The sequence below is a fragment of the Cupressus sempervirens genome, chromosome 8, assembly GCF_028749045.1.
Source record: "Cupressus sempervirens isolate cs-2001-9-10 chromosome 8, ASM2874904v1, whole genome shotgun sequence".
Taxonomy (NCBI): Eukaryota; Viridiplantae; Streptophyta; class Pinopsida; order Cupressales; family Cupressaceae; genus Cupressus; species Cupressus sempervirens.
This window is the reverse complement of record NC_143125.1, coordinates 221256463-221279107: the sequence shown is the minus strand read 5'-3', so window position 1 is coordinate 221279107 and position 22645 is coordinate 221256463. Positions and strand designations below refer to the sequence as shown.

The following is a 22645-nucleotide window of genomic DNA, read 5'->3' as shown; positions in this document are numbered from 1 at the left end:
CAAATAGATTTGATCTTATCTTCAAAACTTTGAGATCTATCCATATGTCAACTTCAAAAATAGTTTACATAGTTGTTTGTGCCATCACAAACAACTAGGTCAATTAAATGTTACTCAGCACTTGTTAATACTGATGCTTGGCACGTACTATAATTCTGTCTAGCTCAGAACTTGAACTTGCTTGGAATCTACTATTTTCTTGGCACTTGATTTACTCAGCACATGAGTGACTTAGCACTCATTGCAACTCAGCATCTATACACATTATATTTAGCATATGTTACTAGCTCAGCATGAACTTAGTAAAAAGCTTAAGTGTGTTGACACTCAATTGTCAAAACCAATCTGAGATCAACAATCTCCCCCTTTGACATGAGTGGAAAAAAACACTTAACTATACATGATGAATCTAATCTCCTCAAGTATAATATACATCTAGTTTGGCATGTATACAAAACTTCAAAATTGTTCAAAATTTTGTAAAGAACTATATATACCTCAAAATTTTATAACTCCCATGAGTTAATGTGTTTTCTCTGTATCCAAAATCTCTTTGAGTAGATTTTTCTCTATTGTTTCTCTTTGGCTTCAATCATTCTGATACTCCTTATCTGATATGTTCTAACATGCCCTATTTCTACTTTCTTGTTTTTTACTCCCCCTTTCTTCTCTCTATTTAGTTTGTAAATCCCCCTTTCACATATCTTCCCCTTGCATATATCTTCTCCTTTAATATTTCTCCCCCTTTTTTGACACTGATGTCAAAGGGTCTATACACTAAGTGTGTATTTATCCAAGAAGTTCTTATTTACTTCTATTACAATCTTGAGAGTAGCATCCCAGTTGTCTATTGCAACATCTAATGATTTGATTTGGATGGCTATCTCTACTGCAAGGTGAATTAAGTTGTCAAGTGGTAAAAGATTAGGATATTTCTAGTTCTTTTTGTAATATTTCCATGTGAGGGGTCAGGGAAGCTTGAATCTAGATTAGCTTGGCTCTTGTATTAGCCTCTTCTTCTATTAATATAGCTAATTCATTTTGTGTGTGAAGTGTGGAATGAAGGTGCTTCTCACTTTGAGCTACATGTTGTGGCAATTATATACTAGATATTTTCAAGTTTGTTTCCAGACTCAGAACCCTTTGGCTCATTTCTTGTGTGAAGAGTGTGGAGTCAGACAATTTAGTGTACAATGAGAATATATTCTCAAGTACCTTCTTCACTTTTTCAATCTTTGTAGCAGACTCCACTTGTGATAGTGCTATTCCACTGGATATCTTCTCATTTGTCTTTCCTTGAAACTTCTTTTTAGACCATTCCATAAGTTTTGCATTGGTTTCCTAGTCTTCATTTGTTACTTGTTCAACAATTGCTAACAATTGTTCCAATATTGGCTTGGTTTCATTAGGTTTTTGCAAGCTAAATGCATCTAAAAAGATGTCTTTGATTTCATGTAGTGCTTGCCTTTTCTTATACTCCTTTCTAAGTATTTCTTAGTTTTTCTTCCTTTCTAATGTCTCCTAGATCTCATTGATCTATTCAAGGTTCATGGTTGCATAGACATATTTTGGTATGATTATTTCTTCATCTAGTGTTAGGTCTCCATAGTGAAGTACCCTTGCAACCTTTGATGAGCTCAAGTGTCGTGCAAGAATTTGAAGTGGCATCGCATCAGTGCTCAGCTTCTAAAGGACTTTGTTAGGAGTGCCAGTAGTTGGTAAATTAACCAATGTTTAAATGGCTTCCTACTCCTTTTCCTTTGAAATTTCCTTCTCTTCTTCTACTCTTCTTGATCAATCACAATAATTTGTGGTGCACCTAGTGTTTGTGCAATAGGTACAGATACCTCTATCTATCATGTTTGTTCCTTTGTGGGCTCCTCTACAATCTTAGTTTGTTGTTTAGTCATAATAACTTTGACTGTGTATCAACCTTAGCTGATGTATCTTCTGATGTTTTCTCTTGAGGTTGACCACTAGTAGTTGTAGGGATGGTAGAAGGTAGTTCTTGTGTTTTCTCCTTATCCCTAGTTATGTCAGCTACTACTTTCTACAACTCATCTACACTGACCAACACTAGATTATCACACAATTTTTCCTGTAACATGGATTGGTCAAGGATTTTCTTTAGATCCTCTATAGCTAGTGGGTTGATGTTCTAAACTAAATTATTAGGAACATCTTTTTCTTTTATTATCTCTGCAGGTGTGTTTGTGTCATGTGGAGGGCTTAATGGTGGCAATTGTGTGTCTTGTACACTTTGATCTATTTGTTGCACCTCAGCTACTGCCTTTTCATCTCCTTTTTGTGGTGCCTCCTCTATTGTGCTACCTTCCTTTTCTTTCTCAACTTATCCTTCCTTGTCATTCTCTTCATCTTCTCCATTGTTTCTTCCCTCAAAGGGATCCTCCTCGCCTTCCTTGATAGTAGTCACGCCATATATCAACTTCCACATTTGAGTTGATTTCTTTACAACATCTTCAATCTTGTTTTGAAGTATGTTGAAGGCCATGTACTTGGGTGCAAACTTGCTACCATGTTTTCTTATTTGCCTTTGTTATTTTCCCTTTTGACAAGCCTGGCATCACTTGTGCCAATGTAGAATCTCTTATTTTCTTCTCCATATTTAGGCAATAATTCCATTTATTCTCAACAATTGAATATAAATCTTTGGGCATTGTAGTGTCAAATTCAAGAGGGGTATTCTTGAATTTATCCATCATGGCATATACTAATTCTTCAATCTTATTTTGATATTTTCTATGTAATTTATTGAAATAAATATTTTTCAAACCAGTTAAGTATGCATTATCCCTAATATTATCACAAATGTTTTCAATATCAAACTTGGGAGCATGGCTTACCACTCCGAACTAGCTTGTGTCTTCTGACTCGGTCCTTTCTTCATCAAATTTTGGTTGTGCAACATATTTCCTACTTAATTTCTTCTACACTAGACCTTGTTGTTTAGTAGCCTTCTTCTTCTCTTTTATTTTCTCCTTAGTCTTTTGAGAGGTGGCCCTTGTGGTTACTCTTGTGGCTAGAGCAATAGGCTTTGTAGGACTTGGTTTTGTAATCTTCTTACCCTTTGGCTAAGCTAGAGGTTGAGTCTTAGCCTTTCTCTTCTTTGTTTCTTGTTTTGCTAGTGCTTCCTCAGCTTGTTCCTCCTCAGCACCTTCTTCTTCATCATCTTCACCCATTCCTTGGGATAGGGCAAGAGTTCTTGGCCCTGCTCTTGCTCTTCTTCATCATCATCATCATCATCATTGCCTTCAGCTCCCTCACCAAATTTAACTTTAAGATTCTTTACCATTTTAACCTTTTTCTTCAAAGTTGAGGTAGTTTTCAACTCCATTTCAACTTTTGATTTGACAACATCATAATTACCAAAAAAAATGTTGTCTTGTCAACTTCCTTTTCAACTAGTGTAGTGATGGTAGATGATGCCTCATCTATGTTGATTTCATACCCCAAAAGCCTTAGCCATCTCACTCTGGGTACTATAGCCTAGATAAGAGTGTAATCAATGTCTACCAAGAAACATATGTCATTGTTGTACTTCTCCACCGAAGAAACAAGAATTCTTAGCCTCTGTTTCATTGACTACTTGAAATCCTCAAAATAATTAGTCATCAAAAACTCAAAATTGTCTCCCATTTGTTCAATGTACTCATTTATTTGTACAGCCATAGACCTATTGGTCTTCCATCCTACCTTACCAAAAGAGGGAAACTCATTTTGAACATAGAAAAATATACATATTAAAATTGAACCAAATTTGCATTGAGCACTTTTGGATCTCCTTATTGCTCCCAAGTTCTCAATGATTTGATGTAACTATAGCTCTACCAAATCATAAGTATGATCTTTCTTCACAATCTTGTAGCCTACATTAACTAAAATACATGGCACACTATTCAATTAGCTTAACTGATAGAATTTGTGAGATATGACCCTTACTGCAAATTCAAGAAGTGGATCCATGATAGTATCTATTGTCATTCCTCTCTTGTTCCACTTTGCTCCTGTATTTTTCTAAATTGCTTCTTTAGAGTCACTTCTTAGGGTATTAGGTTGTTCTAGGGTTGGATATCCTATAACCCTATGCACAATCTATTTTGACAATTTGATAGGTCCTCCTCCTAGCCATAGGCATCCATCATGGATTTTGCTTAGGACAATTCTTATCCATTCAATCTTAAAGACAATGGGGAAATCTAGGGCATGGTTAAGCCCTTCCTATCTATGATTTGGAATTATTCTTTCAACACTCCATTTTCACATAATTTATCATATGCCTAACGAATTTCCATGTCTCTAATTCCTCCAACCTTGCAATTATAAAAGTTTCTTACATCCTGAACCATTATGACTTTGGGTGGAATAATAGATAATGCTCCTGCTAGGTCATTTTTATATGCAACCTCAGGAATAGCCCTAAAGTCTAGTTTTTTTACCTCATTATTAACCAACTACACTTCAAATAGTTCCTTATCCTTAGGATTCCTAGAGCTAGAGTCCATTTTGCAAACTAGGGTTTCAACAAATATGAAACTGTGTAACTGCATAACTCGACACGTGAAGAATATCTTTAAATCAATGAAACAATGCTTGATCTTTGCTAGAATCCATGCAAAAGCTTCAATCTCTACTCATCAATTGCTTCTTTTGTCTTCTTGATCTTGCTTTATATTTTTAAGGACAAAAAATGAGTGAAAATATACCTTATACTCTTTCAAAACATCGCATTTAATGCATGGTGCATGTACAGCTATAGACTCTGCTTCTATGCAATTTTTGCTTCGCTTAGCATCCATTGGTTTTCCCATCACTCAGTAGCCATTAGAATTATTCTTACTTAGCTCCAATAGGAATTTCCTTCACTCAAAAGCTACTACTTACTCGGCTTCAATTGGCTTTGGCTGAAAACTTGGCACACACTAGAATTTACTTGGCAATTGAAGAGGACTTTTCACACTCGACAGTAAGATAAAAACTTAAATTTTGACTTTGGTTTTTCCTTGTTGACTTGCATCTTTATTCGTGCTAATTTATCCTTTTCAGCACTAACCTATCTTGGAATTGATTTGTGATGAAGCATTTAAATATCAGTCCCACATACCTCTTTTTTGCTTAGTTTGATGAGATGTGATTAGTTGACCTTTCAGTGAAGTGATCCCTTCATTTGATGTGTTGCATCCCTCTTTCTTCCTCCATGTTTTATTCATTTCTCCTCTGATGTGCTCAACATCTACCTTGCATTTTCCCTTGTTGAACTCTAAGTTAGGTGCCTTTGTCCTTGTTGGGCACTACTTTCTGATATGACCAGTCTTCAAACAACTAAAGCATGTAGGTTGGCTCAACCACCTATTGTAGCTACCACTAAAATGTGTTCTTATGCAATTCTTGGGGATGTGTCCATACTCTTGATAATAATGATAGCTATGTCTTGTATTGTTATCCCAATTATAGGAATTTTCATGGCTTCTTCCCTTTTTTGATGACCATGTGGACTTGGATCTACATTCAAAGGCATGGCATGGATCTACATTCAAAGGATCTACATTTAAATTTTCCTAGTAGACATGCATGCAAAATTAACAATATCAGATTTCCACAATCCATTTGTAACGCAATTTCGTTTTGGATTTGATTTTGTGTGTTTTTTAGCATCACATTTCATATCATTCTCTGTAATCCATCATCAGGATGAGAGAGTATAGGATGCATGCAAAATGTCAAATCATAGGTGAGGCACGTGAACTATTTTATAGAATGCCTCAAAGAAGCTAAGAATACTGAAATACTTACAAGGGACTATTCTATTTCTCTAAATATTATAGGCTTCTTTATCTTCCAATCATAAGGATATTTATGTTTGTATGCTTCTTCCATGATAATACATGAGTGTTCATCTAAGCTCTTGACAATTGCCACATTTCCATCACCAAATACATCCAAACCAGCAAGCTACCTGATTTCTTTAGCAAACTTGCCATTATCATCTGTAAGATATAGTACTAGAAGCTTATATTTCATGCCAATCAAAAAATCTTCTTGGCCATGGCCTGGGGCAATATGAACCAACCCTATTCTAGATTTTGTCATTATGTAATCTCCACCCACAACAATAGGGCATTCCCTATTTTCTAAGGGATGTAATAACTATAATTTTCAAGATCTAAACCACAATATTTTCCCAACACATCAAGCTCAACCCCCCACTTCAATTGTAGAGTACTAACTAAATTTGCTGCAACAATAATATGTTGGTTGCTTTTAAAAATAGGCTTTTTAACATCTTCTGTAGTAGTGTCTATAGATGATTTTGTTCTTACCTGGACTACTACATAAAGCTGACCATTGATTGCAATAGTAGCATTTCTAGGAATTGTCCATGGGGTTGTAGTCTAGATAGCCAAACCGAAACTGGGTAGAAGTCCTTTCAGAAAATTAGGAGTTGTGTCTTCTATGTTAACCACTTTGAAAATAGCATAAACACTTCTTGATATGTGTCCCTTTGGATACTCCAACTCAGCCTTAGCCAAAGTTGTGTTAAATAAGGGCCCTATAAATGTGGCCCTAAAAAAATATTTACCCAAATACTTCAATTTGTGATGCTTCATACTCTGAAGCAAGTGTCAAATAGGGATTGTCCAACCCTACAATATAGTGTTGTAAGAGACCACATGAATGCTTTGAGGCATTTTCTCAAATAGTTCATTTGTTCTGTCTAGGCTTCCAAAATATGCTCAACTATGAACTAGAGTATTTCTCAAGATAAATTTGACAGTAATCCCCTTTATTTATAATTTGATGGGTGCCTATACTTTGTTCCCAAATGGCCCATGTATGAGAGTTACATAGCGAACATGTCTTCTGTTAGTAGCCATATGGCAAAGGTGCCTAGTTTCCCTTTGTGTTTTGTCAAAATTTTATTATTAATAAAAACTTATTATCGCTGATCTAAACAAAGTATACAATAAAGTATTTTTTCTTGCTACAATGGAATAAAAATTGAAATCAAATGTATTTTAAAAAATTGGAAAACTAGATTAAATAATATTTCAAAATATACTCATAATACTGAACTTCTCTACAAGGAAAATCGGAGTATGAGATCACTATAGGTGAAAGTAAAACAAGAACTCAAAATTCCTTTTGATGATGTTTTTAGATTTTTTGAGGTTGTATATGCTCTTCGTATTATATATAACTAGGCTCCGATACCATGTTAAGGAAATAAGATCAGGCATAATAACTTTTGATTTTATCTATATGTCCCTTATCATAGTATTCACAACCTTTTGTCTTTTTTTTTTAACAGATTTATATATGTATACTGACTGTTATAATAGTAAGTATATTTTGATCTGATTTTAATGCATATAAAACAGACTTGTCTGATGTAAGATTGCTGCCAATGTAATGGTATCACTTGTAAGTTATGTATTTTCCAAAGGGCAATGATCTTCTCTTATTAAATATGGTAGTGGAGAGTCATGTCCCATGTAGGGGCATGACTCTACATGGCTTAAACCACGTAGGGTCATGTCCCTAAGTAGGCCATGCCTTATCATTAATAGATGTCGCTGCAAATTATAATCGCAGCCTTAAAAGACCATGATCTGCATTTAATTTTAAGTGATGTTTAATGGAACCAATTCCTTTTGGAATATAATCGGTTTTGTATGATAATACTGATCACAATTATAATTATTTACCTTGACAAGAATCATTAGATTATTATTAATTTAACACTACATATATATATATATATATATATATATATATATATGTATGTATGTATGTATGTATGTATGTATGTATGTATGTATGTATGTATAATCTAAGGACAATAAAGAACTACTTGGTAATCATGATAATTGATCAACACACTTTATGATCAAATCAATCCGACTAAAGCTATAAGATTAATGGAACCCGCATCTAAACCCGAATCCAAACCGGCACCTTAGACTTTTTTCAAACTATATAGAACATTTAATTGACAGTGAAATCAAATTCTATCCCGGATCCAAGAGTCAATTTTGGTTTGAAAGTCCTTTCAAAGTTTTTGGATGAAAATATCAAAGTCCACTCGGACTCCATTGATGGTATCGACCATGTTTCTATTGAAATATAAACCTTAGATTTGTCTCTTTTATGTTGGACCTATATGCTATGCAATGAGATGTTCTTTTATTGTATTTTACAAGAACCAAAATGACTTCTTATTTTTCTTCCTATCTAATTTATTATCAGATGCTGCAACTATACTTATAAATGGAAATAGATATTGTTCTCTATATAAAAGTTGATATACAAGATTCTCTTGGAAAATACTGTTTTGTTTAGGACCTGGATGGTTTTTAAAGCTTGAACCTATTTTGTTTAAAACCTGAACGATTTTTAAAAGCTTGAACCTTATCTCATGTATACTATATAAGGAGTTTAGATAGGTTGATCTTCTTTATCGAAGATGGTTGACAAACTGAACTTAGCTATCTTGCTGAGAGCTTCTTAAAATTGTCATACAGAAGTTTTTATCACTTTGTTTCTTTTGCAATTTAACCAGTAACATATGATGTGTGTTTGGCCTTTTACTAATATTGTTGAATGTAAAATGGATTCTCTTTGATATTACTGTATGTGTTGTGCAAGAATTTCCTATGTTATCCATATATATGGTAGCAAAACTCATCAAGCCCCAAAAAAGCAATTTAAATATAGCTTGAAAAGATTAATGAATTTACGCTGTAAGGCATAAGTGGACTGGGTCACTTTTTGGCTTGTATAGTTCTAATTTAGCCTAGTAGTATTCTACTGTAACTGCATCTATTTTTGGGTCCCATTGACCTACTTCGGCTACTCATGGACACTAACATCATTCCTTATTTTTCTCTATCTCACCCTAAAATACAGTGACACCTTGTGGAACACAATTCACAATTGAACATCACATTGCTATTGGAAAATGATACACCCTCCCCAGGCAACCAATTATATAGCTGCAATCCAGTTGACACTTAACACTTATTTCCATGATCATCAAAATCGCTCTGTTGTGAATTCTGAGGAGTTTTTTGGCATGGAATTTTCTATTTTTGAAAATAGTTGAGCACTTCTGTGATGTCAGCACTGAAATGAAGTAATTTTAGTTTTGGGATTGGCTAAGTTGCAAACAACTTATCGTTTTCATATATGTAAAATATACACTGAGAAAAATTTCAATCAGATAAAACACAGATTTGGTAAAGAGCAAGAACCTCTTCATGCTTCTCCCTTGTGGCAACATGTAATGCAGTGTTACCCTTTTTGTCTGGCATCAAAACTATAGCTAGATCAACCTTAAGGAGTACCTTCACTACTTCCAAGCAGTTTGCACCTTTGGCTGCCATGTGCAATGTTGTCTGCCCTTTCCTGTCTTATCTTTGAACCAAATGTGGATCCTTTTCCAGAAGAGCTATAACTATCTCCGTGTAACCACTTCTTGCAGCAAAATGCAATGCATTCTTGCCATTGCTCCTAGCGATTTCAATAAACTGGTAGTCTTTTGCAAGAAGCTCATTAACAACCTCAACATGGCCATTGATTGCAGCAGAAATAAGACGTGTAGCATTTTATAAATTAAAAGTTTTGCTCAGTCCCGATTGGAGGTTCAGAAGCTCTTTCACAATACCTTAGCATCATGTATTGTAAATTACGTATCGGACATATTAGAAACAAATGCAACATTCAAAGATTAAAAAATTCATTCACCTGATTTTAAAAATTAGTATAAAGATGTGCAGAATAGGATAATAGTCTACAGCTCCTCGTGGCGTGTAGCAGATATACATTCACTCTGAAGATATGACTATTCATTTAAGTTATTCCACGCTGCAATTTTAAGCATATCCAGTTTGAGGAGGAAGACAATTTTTAAGAAACTTGGAAAAAGGAGAGTTTATTGGATTTTTTAAACGTAGAAGAGGAGAAGGAAGGCCATACATGAAAATATACTCATCCACAACCAAATAACCAGTATGCGAGTAGGAGGGTCACTTCCAAACTTGACATGAGAGCATTATTTAACAATTGCGAGGGGACAATTTGAGTATTAAAACTCCTACCCTGCCTCTACAAGGTAAGCCAAGGTGAGAATTTTTGTAAGCATGATTGAAGCCTGTAATGGAGAGGCAAGTTTATCTCAAACTAGAAGCAGAGGTTACTGTCGCACATTGTTTTTAGTGTTGAAGTGAGCTTTGTTTGCTATACAGATGCTACTTGGGTTTAATTTAATGTACTGAATACATGATGACAATGTCTTTTAGTTGGCACTTTTGTCTATCATTGCAGAATCATTTTCCTTTTATCTAGCATGAACGAGTAAGGTCATTTCCTTTGAGGACAGCTTAGAATTATAACAGCGTGCATTACACAACATTTGACAATGACAAATTGTAATGGTTATTTCTTCAGTACAAGTAAGACTCTTGCACTATGCGTTAGATCCCAAATAATCATAGCTAACATTTGTGATTCTTTAGCTGGTTGTCTTCTTGTAAATCTCAGCAACCTGGTATGTCTAAAACTTTGCAAGTGATTTGTTAAAGCCTTGTCACCTCTAGTTGGTTCTACATACAATGCAATAAGAAATTGGTAAAAAGTAATGGCATGACCACAAGTTTATTGCAATGGCATATCATTCATACAGAAATAATGTTTTTTTCTTGATTTTGGAGCCATGTCCCTTATTTTTCTTTTCATAGGGTGGTTATTACTTTAGTCTTTGAAAAAGGATCTGAAAACACATCTATTACATTGAACAATTTTCCACTCATAAGTGGTTCCATGGAGGAAGTTTCTATTAAGAATTATCTCAATATGCTAGGATTGGAAATAGAAGATATCAATTGTGATTTGTCAATTAATATCTATGTTCTATACGGTGGGGGCTCTGTCAGCTTTTTAGTACTGTGTCACAAAATATGTGGACCTGCAAGGCAAGTAATTCTCTCATAAAGCATAAAGTATCTGACAAATAGCCACATTCCATTTTTCTTCTATAGTAATATGGTAGCAGGTAGCTTTAGGGGGTAGTGGTCTTGGGGTTTGCAGATTGCTACATTCTAAAGCTTCTATTTGTGAGGACTTTGTACTTAAGCTGGTGGTTGCATCCCATAATGCAATGCATAAGTTTGGGTCGTCCTCCACCATTCTAGTCAAGTTGGAGATATGGAGGTCTTGGGTTCTCAAACAGAGGAAGTAGCTAAGGTGATTGAAGGGTTCCTTCATAAGGAAGGTATTTTGTCAGAAAAAGAGGAGTTCCCACCTGAGGATAGGTGGACAAAAATGAAACGAATATGTTCTCATTAATTAATGGTCCTTAATCTTTTATGTATAGATGTTTACAAGGTTTTAGAGGACCTCATTGCAACCCATAACAAATGTCAACTGCAAGATTCAAGTGAGTACGTATTCTCCCTTCTGTGTAGATAAAATAAATTGAGTATGGAGGAGAGTTTTCATAGAATCCATTTTTCATTGTTTTATGAGTGTTGGATCCTCTAATAGGTGGAGGCAAAAATAAAAGTGTGTTGCAGATTGAAGACATGGTTGGGTGGGCATACCAGATAATTCTGGTATGCTTCACTGGGGTGCGTGTTGTTTCTCTCTATTCCTTCTGTTTACAATTGTCTATGATCACATTAGCATTAGTGCTAGAAGCATTACCTTGTTTTCAACTCCTTAGTTGATATTTTTTGCCACAATCAAACTCATTTGAAAGAGTTTCAGCTAAGTGTTAATGTCCTCTCATAGAAACCCAGGGACCATTTCATGAAATCCATTGTAAATGCAACCAATAGCAGTTCCTATAGTTCATCTTTAATATCAACAAAGAACATATTTATAGAAAACAATTGACTAAATACCTCTTTGGCATATAAAATAAGTGTTCGATATAGGAACCTACCTTTTGGACATAGCCCTCAATGTATCACAACATATTGTTCGAATATAAGTAGTGGGTAGGGTCTAGAACAAATCCAAATTGATCACAAACATTTATTAGTGGACAAGCATATGGAAGTCTTGCTTCCATAAAGAAGTTCTTTATCTTTTCAGCATCATAGAAGTTTGACTCCCTTGTAACATGTTCCACCTCCTTGATTTGTCCAATTTTGGTTGTTGCTTCAATGTATTTGAAGTGAATTTTAGGATCCTCACTACCAATGACATCCAAAATGAAGTTTGTCATATAAGCATCAATTTGAAGTCAAATCAAATGGATTTCAAGTAACAAAATGATATAAGTGACAATCCCAATTCAAATCACCTGGAGCTCAAATATGCACCTAAGAAGAAATAAAGCCCTTCATAAGACTTGAATAGTTCAAACAACTTGATGCATGAATCTACACCCAATTGTTTAGAATATTCTTTTGCAGCCTATGAGACATGAAAGAAATTATCAAAAACAAAGATAGCATTTATCTTTGTCATCTACACCCATTATTGATTTGAAATGTGCATTAAAACTGAAAGCTTTTTACTTGGACAATGATTTGGAGATTTCCCCTCAAGTTAACAAGGAGGAGATCTTTCATGCACTCCAATGCCCACTCTCTAGAAAGGGTCCCAAAGAACTCGACAAGAGCCTGAAAAGTTCTAGAATCAATAAGGGAATTGATAGTTTCTATTCAATTTCAAGAGTACAGGATGTTTCATAGACCTATGGCTCAATAGTGTGGGTGTTGACAATGGCATGTTTGATATTGGACAACTCTATATAGTGCTATAACCAAACAATATTAGTGATGCATAAATAATTCCTAAGAAACCATTTGACATAAGGAAAAATGGAGTAAACCTAAAAAAGATTTCCACAAAAATTCATATAGACAATATTTCATACAAAATATTCAATCTATATTAAAGCTCAAGTGTACTCCCAATGAATCACCTACCTGAAGTGCATGCATATATAAACCAACTTTCTCACACAATTGTGCTATACGAGCATGGTCATAGTGACTAAAAATTCCTTTTACCAAGATAGCATGAGCAACATTAGGGAAAGTGACCAAATTAATCTCAAGAACCTACAAGGAAAATAAAATTAGAAAAGACAAAACCACAGTAATTTCTACAATCAACAATGTATAAATAGTTAAATTTTCACTCTTTCCAAACTTTGCACATTAGTGTACTTTTAAACTAGGTTTAAAAGCTAGTTGATTCATGATCATATTAACAACTTGCCTTAGTTTGAAGATGTGCATGTTCTGGCAAATTAGGCTTAAAAAAATCCAACAAAAATGATGTTGCTTCACAGATCATATTACGCTACGTATAGATTTAAATTGGAAACAAAAGTATAGTAAGTTATATTGAAGAATAATTATACTTCAGCATAAGAAGTTTATCCTTTGCAAATATTTGAATTTTCACACAATGTTATATATCAGATTGACAAATGAAACAAACTTCAAAAATGTGTTGATAAAACAAAAAAGTTAAATCTGATTTTGAGGAGAATGTACTTTATAGTTAGTTCCCAAGTATTTTCAAAACAAATATGTTTTATCACCAAATACAGGCCCTACAAGAAAAAATCATATAAAAAATAAATTTCAATAAGAGCAATAGTTTGATAGTGACCTCAACTATAGACTTCAACATCAAAATCCAAAAGTTATTTATAAACAGGAAGAAAATATGTGAACTTACAACATCTAGAAAGCATATAACTAAATAAAAAGATCCGTGATGACATTGTAGTCAATAGGACAACCCCCTTCCATTTGAGACATCATCAGTGCAAAATTTATAGTGCCCTAGAAATAATTTTCAACAAATAAGACCTCTTTCTTTAAAACATCTTCAGATTCACTATCAGAAATATATTTTTATAAATTGATAATACCTCAGGATCAAAGTGCAAAATTATCTGAAGGAGAAACAAGTAATATGGAGTGTACCCAACCTAAAAAATTCATGAGTGCCTTATGTTATGCCTCATTCACAATCTGTAAAGCTATAAGCATTAAACACAACAAAGAGAATGTGGAACTAAAAGAAACAAATGCTTCCAAAAAATAATTCCAATTAGTTTAAACATAAACAAGCCCTATCTTCCATCATAAATGACAAGTGAACAAATCCAAGGTGTAGCTATTTAGGGTAAATAAGTATTTTATCAAACTCCCTTCTCTCAGCAAAAGCTGCTACAACTTTGGGGGTGGCCCTTGCTTTAATATATATTTTTAGTGCAAGGTGATTGTCCATAGTCTACACCAAGAAACAAAAGGTAACTCAAAAAAATGATTTAGCATCATATATACAAATGTGCAAAAAGTATATAATTAATTATCCAAGTTTTTAAATAGAACAAAGAAGTTACAACTAAACAATTGAAAAAAAACATTTGGCAAAAGCATGACGAGATTAAACAGTAGAGTAGAGAAATCCACTAATAAAACATTCTAAAACTTCATAACTTCCTAGTAAAAAAAATTAGAAGTTGCTACAACATTAAAACTAGAATGAGTTTTGCTAAAGCAGAGCATGAAGATACAACTATAAGATTATAAACAATTCCATGCCACTTGACTAAAACAAGATATAAGTTCCCTAGTAACAAGTACCCAGGCCATTTAGATTTTAGAATATAACAGGGATAAGAATTTCCAAAACACACTTTTTCAAAAAGTGAAATGAGGAAATAGTTGCAATTTACAGTCACAGAGCAAACATAGAGGATGGTCGACAAAAATAATAGACTTCACATTGGCAACTTTACTCAAAAATAGAATTATATAATTACCAAGATTATAGGAAACGTTAAGACATAAAAGACCATATACTAATTTAGTAATTACAAAATACAGTGTTGATTAGTGTGCAAATCATGGTACCTAATTTTAACCAAAAGTATCAAAACTAACCTTCACAAGATCCCCCAATTCCTCACTACACTCCAACTTGTCCTCAGCAAGCCAATTCTCCAAAAGATTCTTTTTGCTTTGATTTACAACTAATCGTGATAGTTCAAGAGACACAAATGCATTTATCTTTCCTTTTGTCAATAAAGTACCAAAATACTGGAGAAGTAGTGGTGTTTGCCCCAATTGTATTGGAACGCTCTGCAAAAACATTGGCAGTTTCTTTAATAATAATTCTGAGTATGATATTTTTAAATATTGAACCCTTGCTATTTATTAGACCTACTTATAATAGGATATATCTTTGATAAAATCCAAAACTACCTGGAACTTTGCTACAGTGTCTAGTGTACAGAGAATGCCTTGAGGAGATTCTGTTGCAAGTTATGCTACTTCTTTATACTTCATCTAAGAAAACAACTCTTGGAAACGCTGGACAACCTACATAACAAACAAAAATATCCAATTACAACATCTATTTCTTCAAGCTGCAAGAACATAATGGTACCAATTTATATTATTAGTGGCAATCTTAAAAATGTATTTTTTTATGCCTAAACTAATAAAAAATGTAAACATTCAATTTATACACTCTTTTGCTTATTATCTAAATTTACACTAGTCAGGAGTACATTAGTTTCAATTATGTTGTATTACATGAATTCCATTAAATTAATAGAAAAAATACAAAAAAAATCAACACCGAACCCTAAAAATATAAGTGCTCAAATATTGGTCATTGAAAATCCCCTCAATTCCATATTTGAGGTATCAGTGAAAGTGTCCAACTTCATACACATTTTGAATCTACTAGAGTAAATTCCAAGTTAATGAACAAATATGGCCTCATGAATATCTATAATTTGTTGTTACAATGTTGGTTGAAAAAGTAGATATGTACTTTGGGAGTTGATTCTCATGTATCCCAATGCATACATTTTAGACATGCACTAAAATATGCAACATCATTGTTGTTGACACTTACCAAATTTTTGGCCTGTGGAAGCTTTCCTCTTTTAGCAAGATTCACAGCAAGCTCAAGGTTCTTGAGCTAGAGAAATGCAACACATACATTAGTTAATATATGGAGAGCATTAAATGGAAGGCTAGCTTCAGTCAAAATACCATATATCAAAAAACAACCTGTCTACTAACAAAAGGCACAATTGTAGCTTCATTGACAGTTGCAAGCAAAAGTTGCCCCCTCCAATTGACAGCAAAGAACCCACCAACTCTGGTTTCTTCAGATGTTAAAAATATTGGATCTAGACTGATCCTATTCCTATAAATTACTGTTGTTGTTTCCAAATCATAAACAAATAGAAGTCCTAGCTTTGTAATTACATATATCAGAATAGACTTGTGTGATATCTGTTAATATCAATGAATTGCATTAGGAGACCAATATCTCAAATAGTCCCTATAGCATTGTCATTAGAAAATCATTTTACCTGTATGGATACTGGAAAATCATCAATAAAATCTGGTGGGAAAAATAGATCCATATGTTTCTTTGTGAACCCTGGCTTCCATGATTACATTTAAAAAGTTCAAAATTGAAACTAATATATTCACTTTCCACTCTATTTACAAGTGTCATACATAATATCAAAATATGAGTCCTGATATCCAGACAAAGCTCAAACAGAAGCACTATCATTCACTCTCTTTACATGTACACACCAAAATAATGAAAAACATCAGACATCAGTATAACAAAAGAGAACAGTAAAGAATAAATTAAAATGTTGCCTTTGAAAATGCATTTGAGATATTGGCTTTAGGAATTAAATAGGTAACTAGAAGTGCAAATGTAGTAGATTTCTAGTCAATGGCATCTCCAATGGCCAAAAAATGTTTGTTTTGGTATGGAATGAGAATAGAGCTTTTTAGATATTTATATTTAGATGTTTATGTTTGCAATTTTTGGTACACTTCCTGCTATATTTCCAAATTTTAGATAATATGGGATATTCAATTGTATCGGCAGTAAGGCTTAGTTCTGAAGGGTACAGAGGGTAAGTAGCCATATGGCAAAGGTGCCTGGTTTCCCTTTGTGTTTTGTCAGAATTTTATTATTAATAAAAACTTATTATCACCAATCTAAACAAAGTATGCAATAAAGTAATTTTTCTTACTACAATGGAATAAAAATTGAAATCAAATGTATTTCAAAAAATTGGAAAACTAGATTAAATAAATTTTCAAAATATACTCATAATACTGAACTTCTCTACAAGGAAAATTAGAGTATGAGATCACTATAGGTGAAAGCAAAACAAGAACTCCACAATAAAACTCATTTGAAAGAGTTTCAGCTAAGTGTTAATGTCCTTTCACATAAACCCAAGGACCATTTCATGAAATCCATTGTAAATGCAACCAAAAATAGTTCCTATAGTTCATCTTTAATATCAACAGAGAACATATTTATAGAAAAAAATCAACTAAATACCACTTCGACCAGTTCAATGATTCTGAAATTATCAACATGTACATATGCATATGAGTTCTCCCTAGACAAGTATTCTTCAAATTCACTAGGAACAAAATGCAAGAAGAAAATTGGAATATTACAATGCAACAGATCAAATTTGAATATGAAAAACATTCAAGAAATTTCTATGAAGACAAGTTCATGTATTGGTTATAAAAAAATTAGTAAACAGTTAAGGTAACCTATACAAAGGAAGAGTCAAATAAACTATTTTTCCCAAATGCAAGTTGAAAGCCCTTTCCAGTAAGTGGCAACTGATCCTTGGCCTATATGAGTAGATGTTATATTAGCTCAAGATCCTTAACATTATTGCACCATTTTCCAAGATTGAATTCATAAAAATATAGAAGACAAGGTAGGGGTAGCCTATACAACACCAAAACAAAGACTTGGCACAAGGTCTTCATAGTAGAGTCTGTATGTTAATAAGACATTGGCAAGGATGGAATTGAGGATGGTAAATATATTGTTCATTTCGAAATGTCCATCTCTAGGCCTGTGTTGAGACTGCAAAACCAAGTGAATGTTTGATTAGAACAAAGTAAGTAAACCTTTTTTTTTGTTACAGTGGAATTTTAGGGTTGAAGATCATTTTTTCATCCACTTTAGCTCAAACTACAATAGCATTAATTTCATACCTCGTGGATATTCTAGAGAGCACCATGCTAAAAATTTTGGTGAACCCAGCGAGCCCAATGCTCCATTCCAACCTGTATACACAAAAATGAACTTAGTAAAAATCATGTCAAAGCCAACCACTATCGTGGGAAGAGATTCTAGGATTTATATTAGATAATCTTGTTGGAAAATGGGGTCATATTTGAATCAAAGGTTAAGTAATGGAGTTCTTGTATTTTTATTTAATAAAAACTAAGTTATATAGGACTAGGAATGACAAAACCAGTCTTTGTTTGAAGCCTTGAAAGCATTGTGCCTAATTTTCCATATTTGGCCTAGTTGAGGGCTACTGTCCCTAAAGCCTTAATTTGACCCAAGTTTTCTTAGAGCCCTAGAAAAGGGGTAAGACCTTAGAGAAGTGGAGTTCACTTGGAGAGATAGAGGTCAGCATTGGGTAAAGGCTAGTAAACTTGCTTGGCATCTTGCAGTGGGTTGGGTGCTACTAGGAGCTTAAGAAGATTTTGGTGGATTAAGGTTGTAGACCCTGCATCAATTGAGGTGAGATATGAGCACATATTTTGGGAAACTTACAAGTTACACTACCTCAACTTGGTGATGCAAGCAATTGGCATCCAAATAAAGTGGGTGAAAGAAATAGTGTACATTATTCAAGCACATCATTCTTTTCTTTGGAGCATTATGATTTCAAGATATGCAGATGATGAATTGATCAAGCTTTAGACCCTTCCAAATAAAAGTGGTAGAAAAGATGACTTATTGGGATGAGAAGATGAGAGGTAGATGGATTTGGGTTTTGCGGTTCCTTGGTATGTTAGTTTGAGCTTCACTTGGTTTCAAGAATACTATAAGATTCTCTACTTAACAAGCCAACCACATGAAGGTGGAAGCACATCTGGCCTCACCTCCCTCCCCCTAACATAAATCTAAATTACCCATTATCATCTAACTATATACTTCATTCATTCATTCACCCATTTATGAATTATAACATTCAATCAATACAATCATATAACATTCATTAATATGATATAAAATTCATTAATACACAATACTAATCAATACTTCATTAACACATAACAATATTCATTAACATTTAATATGCATCATTCTTAGATAATTACTTAAAAAAAAGTTCTTTCATTATCCAACAAGGTTTATCAAAGAGCATTTTAAAACATCATTTCTTTTTTTTGTTTTTCTTAGCTTTCTTAAGAAAAGTGCTCATAGGAGCATCCATATCTTCCTCATTCTCCTCCTCTTTTGGCACGTGTAATGTCAAATTATGATGGCTCCTTCTCTTTGGAGGAGCAAGAGGTTGTTGCACTAAAGGGGAGCTCTATTGTAAGAACAAGTAAATGGGATAAATTGGCATACTCTTTTTCTTTTTTTATCCATTACAAATCTCTAATTAAGTACTAGTACAACATAACATGCATTTTCCTTACCTAACAATGCCACATCATGTACAGTAACATTTTGATCTACTGTCGCGTCAACATGTTGAACACTTGGAACATGCTCCACTCCTTCACCATGATGTTCAACATGCTCTAAAATATTCAAAAAAAGGATACACATCAAATTGCAATTGAAGATGTTAAATTGCATTCATAATTGCATAATTAATTTTCCAATAGAAAATTAATACCTCCACCACTATAATGCACATAATGGCCTTCATCAGGAGTAGGTTTTGTGATAGGATATGAAGGCTACAGTAAAATGTTATGCACATTGTTATGCAATCAATTTACATTCAAAACTAATACCAAAAAAGAATCTTCTCAACTATTCAATTTCATTTACTTTTCATCTAACCAATTTACCTATGAGATATCATTTGGTGCACTAGATTCTTGGGCAAGGCTTTTAGATTCTTCACATAGATGTGAAACCACAACTTTATAGCCTTCCTTCAAGGCAATTTTTCTATCTTCATCTATGACCTCCACATTGAATTCTGTGCCCTATATTTTTTTCTTAATATCGTTAGTTTTCCATGTATGGTTTTATTTTTAAAAAAAATTTGCAACATTATATAAAATAATAAATATGAAATTTCATTGCTCCTACTTACAAGTCAAGACTGGAGATTCATATAGCCACCAGAGCCAAGTTTGTGTTGGCCAACCTTTTGTAGTCTCGCTTTTGTAGCCACGGATGTGTCTTGCAATCTATGAAAAATTTCAAACATCTTAGATTATATATTTAAAAATATCAATAATTATTGCATGATTACAATGTAGTTAATACTATCATGACATACCTTTTTTTGCCCTATGTTGCTTCATTTACTCTATTTTCACATAGCTTTTTCTCCTTTGCATCTTCTATTATTTCATTCCACTCCATCAATAGAATCATAGGAGGATGGTCATACTTTGGGTTCTCCTTAAGAGCCCTTCTATATTGATCCCTCATAGTCTTTATATGCTTTGATGCTCTTTCGAGAAGTAGGCTAGTGTCAAAAATGTTTTTTTCCAAATTTCTCCTCAAAAGATGTAATCAGCTGATTTTTTAATTCCATAGCTTGTAAATTCTACCTTTAAAAAAAAATTAGATTGTTAGATCAATAACTTTAATATAGTACAATAAATGGAAGAAAAGAAAAATTATGTAGTGATGATATAAAACTGTGTACCTTTTACGTATGGTGGGTCCAGATAGTCTCAATGTCATATCAAAAAGATGATCAAAGAAAGCATTATTACCTACAAAAGCATAAAGGGATTATCAGTTCAAATTGAGTAAGGTAAAAGTAAACTAAATTCACACTTTAAATAATAACAATTTTAAAGCACCTGGAAACTTTTATTCTTTTAATAGAAACATAGTTTTCTTGTTCACCAACAATGTCCTTGCATATGAACCAATACTAATCACACAGACTACTCTAGGAAATGGATCAGCTTCAGCAGTACTGCTCTCTGTTACTCTATCAACTGAAGGTCTATCTATTAGTGCACAAATTAGGACTACAGTAAGATCTATCTGGCATAACTTTTATCACTAGTTACATCCGCTAATGAATTAGGGCAAACATTTACACACCATACTATTCTTTTACTACCATTCCTCATGACAAGTTTGAAGATTTAAAATATTTTACTTCATTGACATCCAATGACCCTTAAAGTGGAATTGAATGGCATGGTTTTGTAGCTAAAATGACATCTTAAAAGATAAATTGCATGGTTTTGTAGCTAAAACAACATGTGAAAAACACATTCTAATTGAAAATTTCCCCATAATGTATCAATAAAATCATCAAATGTTTATCTACTCTCTATCAGGATCACATGTTTATCTATGGAGAGAACTACACAAATGTGCCCCAAAGGTGATACAATGCAGTTCTAAGATGCATTAGTTCAGTCTGGTAAAATTATTGAACCTTATGGTTAAGACTGCCTAACTATGTTATCCTAGAAATACATTTAATCCTTCCAAGAAAAACTATACACAAACATTGATGTAGAAGGATCAAAATATGAAGTTTATTAAATGTAAATGAAACATCATGACAATTAAAGCACATGCCAAATGAAATGGAAGATAGAGAGACACCACTAGTCACACTTTCTTCATTGGTAAATGTGTACATAAAAACATACAAAAGTACTGCCACCAATCACAGTATTGAAATTGTTGCCATATGAATTGTTTTACTTCAAACTAGAGTGTAGATCTATCAAACAAGACCTTAAATAAAAAGTTCAAAAAAACAAATACTAGAATACATCTCTTCCCAAACATATGCATTTTAAAGTTTCCAAAGCTTGTAAGCCAACATATACACCTAAATGATTATGAGATTTTTTCTTGTCATCTTGTATCTGAATAGTGACAATTTGGATGAAGTGTAAATGAGCATAGGGACACATGGTGGCTTCTTTCCCAATAAGAGTTACAAATATCTGAAACCCACCACACTCTTTGGCATGATTTATGATTGATGAAAATGCAAACTTCACCCAAACTTGTACAAAAGTTGTAGAGATGTATCAATATAAACATTGTAGGCATCATAGACACTTTGATCAAAATTAAAATCTAGATGTACTAAATGATGAATTTTATTTTTTATTGTGTTCATAGTAGAAAAGAACATCTATTGAGAAATAGAGAACACCTATGTGAAAGAAAGGAAATAACATTGCAACAATAATAATCAACATCTGTGTCATGGAAAGAATCATAAGTTTAGTGCAACAATTAATGTTGAACATTCACAACAATAATGAATACATGTAAAAAAAACCTATGCAGTGAATATCATGAAATTGAATGGGGCTACTCATTTTCATTTTGATTGTGAGGCCTAATTTTCAAATTTCTGGGAGACTTTATTTTCAATGCTATATTCGTATAATTTGTTAATCACAACTAGTATAGTTAGGAAATTTTGTAATAAGGGTATTTTGATTATTGTTCTTGTAGGTGCACACTGGAAAAATCAAATAGGCTATAACTCTCAAGAAGAATACTAGTAGGAGGCTTAGAAAAGATGCTAGAAAACAAAGGAAAATGTTAAAGAATGTTTTCTATGTCATACAAAATAATCCTATCATGCACTAGT

The 22645-nt window shown here is 33.3% G+C and overlaps 1 pseudogene; it reads right to left on the bottom strand.

Moving 5' to 3' along the window:
* Positions 1-11777: 11777 nt before the first annotated feature.
* Positions 11778-20357, bottom strand: LOC149542290 (clathrin heavy chain 1-like; annotated as a pseudogene).
* Positions 20358-22645: the final 2288 nt, after the last annotated feature.